Genomic DNA, 14,406 nt, shown 5'->3' on the forward strand with positions numbered 1-14,406 from the left:
AGATTATCTTTTCCATCTATTCTCTACTCTATCTTAATTTGATTCATCATTTTAGCAATAGCTTAAGTTGAACATTCTTTATGAAGTCTCCTATAATGAATCTCTCTGCTGAAAGCTGATAGCCCTTCTAGACTGTCTTTGACTCTTGTAATTAAGCAAATGCTGACTTAATTTTTTCATATATGTGCGTGTATTTGTTCTTATCTTGTAAACAAAATTATAAATGTCTTCAATGAATTTTTTTTTTTCACACAGCAAATAATCAAGTGCCTGGCAAATGGTACGCATTTACTGAAAATTTTTGAACTCATCTAAAACTTTCTCCATTTCTCAACTTCCATCTTTAATTAGTTAAAAATGTCTGGTCACTTTTACTTCTCCAATATCTGTCAAAGCACTCTCTTCATCTTCATTGCTGTTGTCATCGTGTTATATTTTTATATCATCATTTCTCACAAGGGCTATTTCTAGACATCTAATTGGACTCTCTATCTCCTTCTAGTCTGTCATCCAGTCCCTAGTTAGAGGTAGCATCTTAAATTGTAAATCTCATATTTATCCTCTCTGGGATTAGTAAAAGATGCTACTGTTAAGAAGATTTGAAAGCACAGAGATTTGGAGAAGATAAAAACTCATTGTTCTCTCAAGTAATAAGGTAATACTCACAGGGTAATCTAATCATTCAGGACCTTTCTTTGTAGTGTTCACCATTCACTAGGATGTCACTTCATTCACACCCCTGTATCTGTTTCTGATATCAGGAAAAGAGAAAAAGAGAATGGAGAATAAGCAGCTTGCTTTTCAGACATGTCCTAGAATTTGCACACATATCTTCCCTTCACCTGCCATCGACCAGAATGTATTCACATGGCCACACTTGAATGCAATTTCTAGCTGATAAGTAATTTATTTCAAAAGGAAAATTCTTCCCCATCCAACCCCTATAAAGACAAAATCTTTTCATATATAAAACATATCCTCAACATACACACACACACACACACACACACACACACACACACTCTCTAGGAAGAAATCCCAACATCCTATCCCTGTCAAGGTCCGTTCACAATCTCTGGATGAGGAACAGTCTATTCTATCAGGTCCAGATGTGGCTCCTTAATGTTATGGTGACCTCTACTTCATGGGTTTATCTACTTCCCATTATGCCTAACTTACAATGGTCGAGTATGAGCAGAGTAATTGCATTAAATTCTTTACTCAGAAAACAGAAAGAATGAGGAACACACAACAGTCACTGTTCTTTAGTGTTATCAAATTCTGCTTGGCAAAAATTGTGAAGAATAGTTCTTTGGCAGCTGCTGAGACCGTCTGCAATCTCAGTTGCTGCTGCTTGTTCATTGTTCTCTGTGTCTACCTCTGTAGTTGCCACTGGAGAGTTTGCTCTGACAAGACCTGCCCAACTTTGTCCTAGCATAGATTTGTGCTGGGGGGGAGGGGTTTAAGAAACATAGACTTTTGCAGGCCAGGATTATAGTTTCTCTGGCAACATACTTCAGCTTTGTAGGCTTCCAAATGTATGCTTCCAGTTAGTTCAACGTACAAGTGCCCTTAGCCAAATACTTCATACGCATGTTTCCTAAGCTTTACATCTTGTGCTGAGAATATTCCCCTCTCCTTCAAGCTATTTGTGATTACCTTGATGCCACTTGAAACAAGATGCTTTGTGAAACTGGAAAAACCAGAATCTAATATTTACTACTGAGCTAATTCCCAACGGGTAGCAAAGGACATTTAAACAGAAGCTGTGAGACAAGCTTGAGGTCACAATGATAAATCCTGCTGTTTGGGGTTAAAAAGTAAATGGTCATCCCAACAATGCAAAACCTCTAACGATTAAGCATTACAGTACAGGGCATGGCAGAATCTTCCGTAGAACTGTATCTTTTGCCATCTCTGCTTCAGTCTGATTCTTTTATAAATTCATATTTCTGATGATATCTTGCTAACTGCTCTAAGATGAAAACCAAAAAAACACAAGAATATTCTAACATTCGCTAACCACTTCTAGAGCTACAGATTATGTAGGAATGTGATCTGCCTTCCAAACTGTTATAGAATGGTTTAACATTTTCCACTACTAACCAGGGTGAAAAGCTTTCCAGACTATGGTGTCTACATTCTTGTTGTCCAGCTTGTGATTATGAAACCAATGCCATATACTTTAGGATTTTATTACAAAAGCACCTAATTGCTAGATACCATTTTTTTCCCTATCACATGGGATGGAAACTAAATTTCTACAACTAATAGACCACCAAATACAGTAGTTTATAGAAAACAGATGTTAGTATCTTTCTCGACATAATAGTTCAGGGGTTGGTGAATGGTCCAGAAAGAATTAGGCTGCTCCTCCAAAAATTTTCCATGGATTCAGAGTCCTGTCTTCTTGCTCTCTTTTTCTCTCAGGAAGCTTTCATACACATGACTGTAGCCAGCTCATCAAGACCAGAGTAACATTCAGGTCCTCAGGAAGGAAGAAAGGGAGTGGAGGTTAGCAACTGCTTTTTAAGGCCATGACTTAGAACTTGCACATGTTACTTTTTCCTCATATTCCATTGTCAAGAATCTAATTTCATAGGTATAGCTGTGTGAAGGAAGAAAGAAATATGGTCCTCTAAGTCTTTTCAGCTAAAAGATAAAAGGGGAGGGAAATTCTATTGATAAAGGAACAAAGGGGAAAACAGATATTTGAGAGACAGAATATAAACTCAAATCCTAACACTTTCCATTGCATTTGTTCCTGACAAGACAAAAGGATAATACACAAACTACTTAGCATGGTGTACTGACATCTCCATGGTCATTCTTTACAAATAATGAAGCTGAAAGGGTGAAAGAGTTTGTCATATATTTCATTATATCAAATCACTTTACCATTATTTCATCTGTGTCTTCTGCTGTGACAATGAAAACTCATAACAACAACTTACTGTACTCTAAAGTCCACACACAATCCCTAAATACAAGGCATCTTAATTGGTAATAATTGCTAATTAAATGGAAATTACTTTAGCTGAGTTCATGGAAGAATTATGGTAGAGGAAAAAATAGCAAAAACCACTGTTCTAGGTAGGGTGACTTCTATGAAATCTATTTCTCTGAGTTATTTATTAAAGCAATTTGCCATCCAGAACTACCCTTTGTCTCTGTCACACACTTGAGGGAATCAGCCATTATTTTAAAGTAATGTTGAGACACAAGATGCCACTTACCATAAAAATAAATATTTTACTCTGTGAGCAGAGAGCAATGAGTTGGAGGGCTCAGTCAGGACAGAGAAGGTAGGTTCAACTTGTTCTTTGATAATACAGGTTGATGCGATGGAGTAAGTCCAAAATTCCTTTGGTTTGAGTGAATTTGCCTTAAGATACTGGACTTCGTTATGGTCCAGTTTCAAACAAGGAATCCTGAAATGTATGTGGCACAATTTTATCATAGGAGGGTTCTTTCCTGTGAAGGAAGGGATCCTTCTGCTTCTTAAGAATACTGCAAATGCCCTTCAAGGAGCTGAAGAGGATGAATAGGTAAACTTTATATAATTTACCTTGGTTTAATGTACCTAACTGGTGTTCCTGATTTAAAGTGTTGTTTACATTTTTAAATTCTCTCCATTGTACTCTGCTCTGAATTAACATAAATGTCTATGAATTTTAACCAAGATAATTTATGTAAAAATGAGACTTTTAAATATAAGCCTGTCTTAAGTCATTGGAATTAGTGTGAAACCTTCATATTTTTATGTACCATTAACAGATGAAAATTCAAGACTTTTTTTTAGCTATGTTTAAAATCCATTCAATACATGGTTTTAAATCTGAATCAGATTTAAATCTTCCAGAATTCAAGGGGATTCTTATATCAAAAGTACATTATTTGATTCAAAGGACTTTATAAGTTAAATAAGGCTTATAAACTTTACCAATCAACAACTATATCACAGAAAAGAGCATTCTGGCAAATTTAACTTTTATTATTTGTTAATATGTTGTGTTTTCAAGGCATGGAGTACTTGAACTCTAATTACTTGTATAAATTTTGTGGTTTTCTTAGAAAAGTTTTTTATCATTTAGTCACTTCTGCTTCTGTTGAATACAGAATGGAAAAAAAGATAGTTTTGTTTATAGTTAATTTTTATATTTTCATTAATACTTGTACATATTTTAAGCACAAATGCATGATGAAAAGCTTATAATAGAACTTAGCAGTAACCTGGCCATCCATTCATCTGTTCCATACACACACAGAAAAGTAGTTTGTCCTTTGAGACTGCTGTTTTCAACTCATAAAAACTATTTAGAGAGAGGTGGGCTTTTATTTCCCTATTTATTAATATTTTTAATGTGCCAATAACCATTCATTATATATTATATTATCTATTGATTTGTTATTATTATAGTTCTACACTCTTATGTATTATTTTGGAAGCCCCTTGTATTTCTACTTACTGGTTTGCCTTCAATCTTTGGTTAAGCATATCTTCTAATAGCTTCCCAAGAAAGGGTGAGTGGGGAATAAAATGTTGAAATTTCATTGTCTGAAATTATCTTTATTTTGCTCTTTTCCTTGGTTTGTGGTTTTTGTAATTTGAAGATTTTAAGATAAAAATAATTTCGTATCAGATTTTTGAAGGCAGTGTTCCATTCAAACTTGATTCCCGATGTTTTTGAGTAATTTAATGCTATGCTTGAATATTTATCATGATCTTATTTTTACCTTGTGAAATTCTAGAATTGACTAGTGAACCCTGGTGATCTAAAATTTCAAAATTATGCTAATGATGCATCTACTTTTCAATTCATCGTATTTGGAGTTGGTAGGCTATTTCCACTCGTAGTTTTATACCTTTGTGTTCTAATAAAGGTTCTTGTACTATTTCACTGGAAATTTCCTCCCCACTGTGCTCTTTGGAACTCTTATTAATCAGATGTAGCAATTACTTCTTCAATCGTCTAACTTTTCTTCCTTATTTCTCAACTTTTTCTTTTCTTTTATCCTTTGAAAGATCAACTTTAATTTCTATACCTAATGAACTTTTATAAAATTTCAGCTTTCATAATTTTATTTTTGAGAGAGAGATAAAGAGAGCAAGTAGCGGGAGGGGGGAAGCAGGGACAGAGGAAGAGGGAGAGAGAGAATCCCAAGCAAGTTCCACACCCAGCCCAATGTAGGGCTCAATTTCACGACCCTGAGATCCTGACCTGAGCTGAAATCAAAAGTTGGAAGCTTAACCAATTGAGCTACCCAGGCACCCCATCAGCTTTCATAATTTTAATTGCCAATTGATATTTCTTATTTTCTTTTGTTTCTTTTTATAGCAGCATATCCTTGTTTCACAATGCAGTATCTTTTCTCTCTGATAGGTGATCAAATTTTCTTTGAAATTTTTCTCTGTTGAATATCTCTCATGGTTTCCTTTGCTTTATTCCCCATTTACTTAAGAAGATTTTTTAAAAGAAATGTATACTTATGCTTAAATATCTGAAAAACTAATTGCAAATATTCCCTACGGGTGGACCGGGTTTGTCAAGTGGTGAAATCATTTGTACTCTTTTTACCTTGGGGTTTACTCATCACACTCAGTTTCTGCAAGACAATCTTTTAAAGACATTCTTTTTCTCCAGAGAGGGATCCTTTACGCTGTTGTGACAAGGTTGAAGTAGTGAGTGCAAAAGAAAAGGAATAAGATCAGGAAAGAATCCCACCTGCATTTTGGATCCTTGTGAGATCTGGGGCCATATAATTCATTGTGTTGACTTTCAGTTATTCTTTCTTGCCCCATCTTTTACCTCTGCTTTTCCCTGAAACCTTAAAGGTTCAGGTTCTTAGACACACTGCCTAGGACTGGTGGTGAAGGGGAATGTACCCGGGTCAAATTAGGGGTCACTAGGGACCTGGCCCCCATTCTACTCTATTAATAAGCATTCAAGCAATCCCTTTCTTTTCAGCATCTCCCTTCACCTCCCCCTTGTCTTCCACCAAAGTTGTCCTCTCCAATTTCTAAGATTTTAATTTCTGCAATGTGAAACAATTTGTTTCTCATATGTGTTATCCCCTGCAAGCCTCACTAATCTGTTTTTGCTCTTCACATAGGTCTGAGTTACAAATATCCTCCAATTTCATCAAATTTGAACATTATGTTATAATTATGTTTCTGCTTATTACTTGTGAGTAATTTTTGAGTCTACGAATGATGTTCAATATAAATAAGGACAGTTGAATCATTTGTAAGAAGTATAACCAATAAAATTATATTTATCTGTTCTTACATTGTCTTGCAGAACTAAAAAAATAAAAATCACATTCCCATTCAAGGGTTTTCCCCTCCCTCTAAAATAAGCAAACCAAAATCATGTGAGTTTACTCATCCATTCTATGGCTTTTTTTTTTTTTTTAACTAATGTGCCAAGCATTGTGCTGCTGACTGGGGATTCAAGGGTGAACAAGGTGCTTTGCCATCTGGTGTGGGGTGCAGACAATTAAACAGGCAATTACAAACGAGTGTGGACATAGAACAGTGTTTTATGGGAGCTCATAAGAACAACATCTGTCTCAGAATTACAGGGTCAAACAAGGGTTAGAACCTAGAGTGGAAAATTATGTCTAAGCTGACATTTGAGTGATGAGTACAAGTTAGCCAGGTTAATTTTGGAGGGAAAGAATGCCATAGCAGAGGTATGGAAAAACCTGAAGGAGACAGGTAACAGAGCACATGTAAAGAAATGAAGGAAGTTTAGTAAGGCTTCTGGGAACTGGCACTCAGAGACGAGGTCAGGAGAGAAGCCTGAAGAGGTGAGCTGAGGTCAGATTCTCAGTGCCTTAAAAGTAATGTGAGTGGGTTTGAATAGTTATTAAAGAAAATAGGGCATTCCTCTGAGGTGAAGTAGATGGTGCTGGGTGGGAGAAAGTGTTAATAAAGGTAAAAGATGTTAGCACATAATTGATGTAATCCAACCTAGATATATTGGAGGCCTCAAATAGAATTATAATAAAGATGATAGAAAGAAGTACATAGAGCAACACCATCATTTTAATAATGCACAATTAGAAAATTAAGTAAAGTTAAAATATTTTTTATTATTTCCCCATTTTTACTAATCGTCATGTTTAAAATTCAATTTCTTTGTTTTGCAAATTGTCAACAGCAATTGAGGAACAAGTTTGCCTAGCTAATGGAATTTTTAGGGATCTATGGCTTAATCTGTTAATTCTCTTGATCTCTCAGAAGAACAATCCTGGGGTGCCCAGGGGGCACAGCTGGTTAAGCATCTGACTCTTGGTTTAGGCTTAGGTTGTGATCTCAGGGTCATGAGACTGAGCCCTAATTTGGGCTCTGCGCTCAGCATGGAGGCTGTTTAAAGACTCTCTCTCCGGGGCGCCTGGGTGGCACAGCGGTTAAGCGTCTGCCTTCGGCTCAGGGCGTGATCCCGGCATTATGGGATCGAGCCCCACATCAGGCTCCTCTGCTATGAGCCTGCTTCTTCCTCTCCCACTCCCCCTGCTTGTGTTCCCTCTCTCGCTGGCTGTCTCTATCTCTGTCGAATAAATAAAATCTTTAAAAAAAAAAAAATAAAGACTCTCTCTCCTTTTCCTCCTCCCCACCCCAAATAAATAAATAAATCTTGAAGAAGCAGCAGCAGGAGCAGCAGGAGAAGGAAGAGGAAGAGGAAGGGGAGAAGAAAGGGGAGGAGGAAGAGGAGGAGAAGAATGGATGATACTGATGGGGCCTCTGGTACTCCCTCTCTGCTGAGTGCAATTTTCTAAGTATGTATGTAGGAGATTATACTTCATTGACTGTAGATCATCTATGGAACCAGCAGTTAATGAACTAGACTGTCAATAAGTTGTGAAACTCAAAATCAGTAGACTTTAATGATTTTAACTAATCAAAATTACCTCATTCCACAAAATGTCACATGCAGCTTTATAATTTCAGGAATTAGCATTTCTCTCAGATATAATATTTAATTGAAAATGTAGAAAACAGAAATTAACTGACAAGCAATAAACAATTAAAAAATTGTACAACTTAAAATGTCAGACGTAATCTTGATAAGTAAAACATGAGTTAAGGCAAATATAATAGACAGATTCAGTTAATATTCCATTATTTCAGAAATTAACAAATTAATCCAGAAATTCTTATTTTTACTAGGTTTCAAATTTTTGCTTCAGCATCATTTCCTTCCATAAAGTCATCCCCATGATGAGGAGTTATAGAACCGTAGGTATATTAGTAGGAAAAAAACAAACTTGCCTTCACTTACCACCTACTATATGCTCAGACATAGTGAATAGGTTTTGAGAGATACATTTAAGGCATATTTATGTTATCAAGTTCCCAGTGGGAAAAAAATGAGATCTATGCTAGTCTACATATCATACCAATAAGAGAATTAACAATCACCCAAATCAGTAATTACCCTATTATTGTACAATCAGCAAGCATCAGAGCCAGGGTTTGGAATTAGGTCTGACTGCCTCCATTATTCATGCTCTTTCTACCATCCCCAGCTGCTCAAATTCTTTAAAATAATACCTTACTAGAGCATAAGTTGGAAGAACAATATTAACGGCTTTTTAAAAAAAATTTTTGATAACTTTCTTATTTTTGTGTGCTTTACTTCAGTATTATTTGCATATTCACTAACCATTTATTCCTCTATCAAAATTATTTATTGAATAAATTAGTATAATACATCGCCCCTGCCTTAAGGAAACTTTAAGTCTGACTTGAAAAGTTAATTAACATTGTGAGATGAGAATAAAGTGCCATCACAAGAGAGCATATTATCAACAGCTAATGACACTATACACATAGGAATGCTTCTGGAGTTTAGAAAAGGACAAGATAATTGTGCCTAATCAGGCATAACAAAATAATTTTTAAAAAGCAGAAACTTTATAAAAATAAATATTCCCCAACCCCTTCCAGGAACACTCCTGTAGACAGCCTGCTTAATGATTCCAAAATGCTTTTACCTTTCATCATTGATTGCTCTTTGGAATTTAATTCATATTGCATGTTTTACAAGTTGGATTCTGACATTGCATGTTGACATAAGTAGGCTCATGTACTGCTTCCACAAATTCACTACCATCTTCAGTACAAGTATGCAGAGTCACATGCTCCAATAAAACACAGTCCTCCTCACTTTATCAGACACTGTAGAAGAGAGTGGAGTGCAATAGAACAGAACACAGTAAGGCAGTGCACATCTTAAACAGAAACATGATAAGACAAATATCGTACACGGAAGCCCAACTTTATCAACATTTACATTTGCTTCATACAAGTCTCATAATGCCATCATCCACTCCTAATCTGTCCCTCTTCCTTTGCTTATCTATAACTTGCATAGTTAATTCAATAGAAAGAATTGTATCTGTAAAATAATATTTTCACACACACAAAAACAAATATTATAGCAATTCAGATTTTCATGAAATAAGCCACAATGAGGATAAGAAGATAAAACTACTTTTCATAAGATAATAGAAGAAGGGTAACTGAGAAGGGTGAGAATCCTCTCTGTCCTTTCCCATTTTATTTGACAGACTTTGTGGCTTGGTTTCCTCCTATGAAACAATACTATCTCAGAAAAGAGAGGTGCTAAACAGAGAGAAAGATTAAGTGAGGTGGCTGACAACATTGGGTAGGTTTTTGAAAGCTTGAAGTCACGAGAATTGGACAAATAAACGGATATCACCAATACAAAGTGCAACTAATTTTTAGAGATATGCTTCTCGGGTTCCTCCTCAGGCAATTACAGACTTAAGAGACTTCAGTGGAGCCTGGGTGCAAGGGGGGATAGATCTGAGGATCAGATCAGAAAACATTACCTTCATGTGGGGATATTTAAGAGAGAGGCTAGTAAAGGTTCGAGATTACATTGGAATGGAGTTGGTGTTACTCTTTCACGAAATCACAATTACAATTCCCATTTTGAATGTTTACTCCATGCCTGGTGGGATACTAGATTGTTACATTCACTATCTAATAATCCAACCTTCAAAACACCTTTATGATTAGGCATTTAACAACATTTTAGAAACAGAGAACCATGTCTTAGAAGAAGGAAGTAACTTTCCAATCCTAACCCAGACAGTAAGTAATAGAATTGGCGTTTGAACCTAGCTCTGTCTTATCCCAAATCATGTATTTGCCTTTCTACATTATGATGCTAAATCATCACTGAAATGTTGGCCCAGGCATTCTGTCCTAGTCAACAGAAGTATTCATGTAATATGAAGACACCTGGCTGGCTCAGCCAGTAGAGCATGAGACTCTTGATATGGGGTTGTGAGTTTGAGCCCCACACTGGATGCAGAGATTACTGAAAATAAGATCTTAAAAAAATAATAAGACATAAACATCTTTAATAAATATGTAATATTTTCTATTTGATTCAATTAATGATTTTTAGTAGGTATAATTTTGGATTTTCCTTCTTGAAAATACAGGCTACTGCTTATTTTTATTCCTGATGTAAATACCTAAAGGAACATAGCAGAAATGCTACAAACCTAAGAAATTTTCATTATTCTATTGAGCTTATAATTCTAATAGTTTAATATTTCAAGATGTTTTTAAGGAAACACAGATTTCACTGATTAAAGCTCTTGTTTTAATGACAAAATGATATTCACAAGTTCTTATTTGATCAAAAATTAGGTGAATTTCTAATGTAAAAATTTTGTTGTTAACTATTTACATTCTCACTTTGCTTTTGCAGACATATGCTGACATTTTGGCATAAGCTTGGGTAAGTTGGGCATGAGTACTATTTGTTTCCCTTCATTTGAATTTGTGCCAGACCCTTGAGTGAAGTTGTCCATTACTTTGTTAAACATCCTCGGTTCTTGGTCTACCCAGAACACCTTCAGTCACCAAAGGATTACTTATAATTCAGTGTGAATTGCTAATTATCCTCATTCAGTACACCCTGCCATTTTGCCAAGCTATATATTCTTGAAGAACTCCATCTGATATCAGAGACTACTGGATTGCTAAATATTCACCTGCCAGAATTTAGGAATTACTGAGCAACTGGTGAAAATTATTCTCAAAACTACCACAATAAATAAGGTGAAATTTTCTCTTAATGTGTTCAAGAGCTTAGCACCTTTATTTGCCTATTTTCTAGCACTTCATTAGAATAATGGGAGTTTATTTTTTCACTTTTCTCTGTTTCAGTAGATTCTCTTTTAAAGTCTAGGTTAATCTGTTTCCTCCATCTCCATTGGCTTGTGTCACCGGACGTCTTCCCTTACTTTTTTGTTACACCCTTACCCTTTATTTTCCCTTCTTTCATAAAATCTTTTTCTTCTTTCCTATTACCTATGACAAATTCATGTTTAACTTGCTACAGAATCTTCCCTACAATCTCAAAAAATATTCAGTTTAATATTAATTCCCTTCCCGTTTTCACAAAATATGTAGATTATTTAGAGGTCTAAACTGCTCTTGTCATTATTTTTCTGGCAAGGACAGATTCTGATACTTCAGACTCTGCTGACAACTTTTACTGCCTAATCCTAATGAAAATCCTCCACCTCTTATTGTTTGGCCTTTGTCCATATTTATTTTGAGGATTCCAACAAAGCAGAAAAAATACTTAAATAGTCTGTTTCCCACCAGAGTCTTCAGGACTATTCCATTTCCCATAGATACATTAAACCTAATTCTTTCAAATCCATCAGAAAGCTCATGATTTTAAATCATGATTTTAAAGTCCAAATCTAATTTAATCAGGGAAATTTGTTGAAGTCTTTCCCAAATGTATTCTAAAATAATTATTCCACAGCTCTCCTATTCAATAAGGGCTTACTAATTTTAAATAAATAAACTTGATTTCACCACTCAATATATTTTACGACTTTATCACAGATTAATTTAGACAATTATATTCTACAAGACATTACAATTAATAATGAAAATTGTATCGCTTGCTTTCTTTAGGCTGTTCCCAATGATGATTATTAAGATAAGAATTTAAAATTTGACAGCATACCCTCCAGAGCCTATATCTAGAGAATTACTATTTTTTATTCCTTAGAGCAAAGATTCTAGATTTCTTTCTTTCTTTTCCTTTTTTCTTTTTACAAGCTGTTTATTTTCCATCAACCTTATTTCCACTTCCTGTTTAGAGTCGGTGGAAATAGAGCTTCAGACTGGTTAGTAGTCCTCCCCACGCTCAGGCCTGAGCAGTGGGAGCTGCAGGCCAGGCCTCAGCAGGGCACCAACCTCCAGACAGGGCCAGAGTGCACCGTGAGCCTTCAGACCCCACCACCACCTCTGGCTGAGTAACAGCGAACTCTGGCGCTGGGGCTGTGCAGCTGGCCTGAAATTGGTCCTTGCTCACACCCTTCCCAGCAGCGGCCTGCTCTTTCTTGTCCGTCTCCTCAGGATCTGTGCGGAAGTAGAGCTCTGGCGTAACTTCCCGCGAGAGCTCAAGGGAGCCAGGACTGCACATGCACAAGAGTTCCCAGCCAGCGTCTGCCTCGTCAGACCCACTGAGTTAGTTCAGTGTGGTTGCACAAGTTGGCGGCAGCCACGTCGGTGGAGGAGATCTCCTCTGTCATACAGAGCAGTGGTAGGCAGGTTAACATGAGATGCCTCTGGAGAGGTTGGTGGCGAGTACCGGGAGCAGGAGCCACCAGAAGTCTCGGCTCTGGAAAGTTGCCTGGATCTGGTAATGGAAGGTTCCAGGAATGAAGCAGCCAGCAGCCAGAGTGGCTCCAGGGGCAGCAGCAACCTTCAGCACAGCCTGCTGGCCAGTAGTCTTGGAGGATGTGACATGACATCACCGGGTTTTTAATGACAACAATGGCACGAGCCGCCAGCAGAGCTTCTCCCAGGCTGTCCTCAGATTTATGCTGTAGATGCCATTTTCTTTTCGTAGATGTACCGATCCATTTGGAAGTCAAGGTAGGTGCCATCTAAGTGGATTCCTGCTGCAAGAAATTTAAGGAGATCTCCTCCTTCACTTGTAGGACATCAAGGGCTCTAGACATTGTGAAAATTTCCCTTTAAGTAACGACAGAAACTCAGAACAACACTGTATGGATCCCTCTCTGGGTGGGGCAAAAAAAGCCTATATTTCTTTTTTTCCCCCATACTTTACAAAATTTCTTTTTTTTAATTTAAATTCAGTTAGCCAGCTTATAGTACATCATTTGTTTCAGATGTAATGTTCAATAATTTATCATTTGCATATAACACCTAGTGCTCATGACACATTGTGCCCTCCTTAATGCCCATCACTCAGTTACCCCCCCACCTACCTCCCCTTTATGCTGAGCGAATTAAGTCAATCAGAGAAAGACAATTACCATATGGTTCCACTTAAAGGTGGAATATAAGAAACAGGGCAGAGGATCGTAGGGGAAGGAGGGCAAACAGTATGGGAAGTCATCAGAGAGGGAGAAAAACCATGAGAGACTCTCAACTACAGGAAAAGCACATATTTCTTAATTAAATTTTAAAAGAACATATTAGACATAAAAATATAACTCTTATTTTAAAATAACATGTAGAATTATAAATTTGGCAATGGAACGAGCATTAAGTATGATCTTATCCAATTTTTATACATAATGAAACGAAGGCACAGAGACTAAGTGATGTTTGATGAGCTCCAAAAATCTAGGTTACTATTTACACACAAAATTTAATACGATGGTATTTCTTTATGTACTTTAGCCTATTTAAAACCCAAATTAAGTGTTTTTATAATTATAAAATGTGAAGTGATTCATTAGATATCACTATTTATGGACAGCATTGCAATAATTTCTTAATAAAGAATGATAAAGTATGGCATGATTATGGATTAATGTTTTTCAGATACTGGTTTCTTAATTGATTGTCCCATGTACTTTATCTATCTATCTATCTATTTATTTATTTATTTTTGTCCCATGTACTTTAAATTATAAAAAAAACTTTATATTCCTTAGATCCTTCCTTATTTCTAAAAAGTACCTTTGGATGATAGTTACCTACTTTTTTTTTTTATAGTTACCTTTTTTTCCACATTCTTTTTCTAGTTTTCCTCTTTTCAATTATTTAATGGATGATACTTGTTTGTTGGCATCTAAATAAATAATTTAGTCAATAAATACCTGCCATTTACCTTACGATGGTACTCTGAGAGTCTCTCGAAATGGGATGCTAGCACAAGTAAATGGGTATGTTGTAATAGATGTATTTTGTTGAATACTGAAGAAGACAAGAGGAGGAAAAATAAACTCAAATATAGTGCAGATTGAGAAATATCTATAATTACATTTTCATTTGTATGCGTATTTATATGTATTTATTTGCTTTCTTTGGTGGGATAAAATGTGAAAAGTTAGAAATGCTTCTTGTTTCATTATGGG

General features: G+C 36.0%; 2 long non-coding RNA genes across 2 annotated transcripts in view; one reads left to right on the plus strand and one right to left on the minus strand.

Annotated features, from left to right (window-relative positions):
- Nucleotides 1–12,453, minus strand: part of LOC113251052 (uncharacterized) — a 44,512-nt gene extending 32,059 nt beyond the window's left edge. The window contains exons 1-3 of the long non-coding RNA XR_006408918.2: nt 12,269–12,453; nt 9,004–9,187; nt 667–2,488 (exon numbers count right to left, since the gene is read on the minus strand). This is a non-coding gene — a long non-coding RNA (uncharacterized LOC113251052). The remainder of the gene's footprint in view (nt 1–666; nt 2,489–9,003; nt 9,188–12,268) is intronic.
- Nucleotides 12,454–12,540: 87 nt separating this feature from the next.
- LOC113251393 (uncharacterized) overlaps nt 12,541–14,406 on the plus strand; it is a 94,184-nt gene continuing 92,318 nt past the window's right edge. The window contains exon 1 of the long non-coding RNA XR_003314449.4: nt 12,541–12,952. This is a non-coding gene — a long non-coding RNA (uncharacterized LOC113251393). The remainder of the gene's footprint in view (nt 12,953–14,406) is intronic.

The sequence above is a fragment of the Ursus arctos genome, unplaced genomic scaffold, assembly GCF_023065955.2.
Source record: "Ursus arctos isolate Adak ecotype North America unplaced genomic scaffold, UrsArc2.0 scaffold_10, whole genome shotgun sequence".
Taxonomy (NCBI): Eukaryota; Metazoa; Chordata; class Mammalia; order Carnivora; family Ursidae; genus Ursus; species Ursus arctos.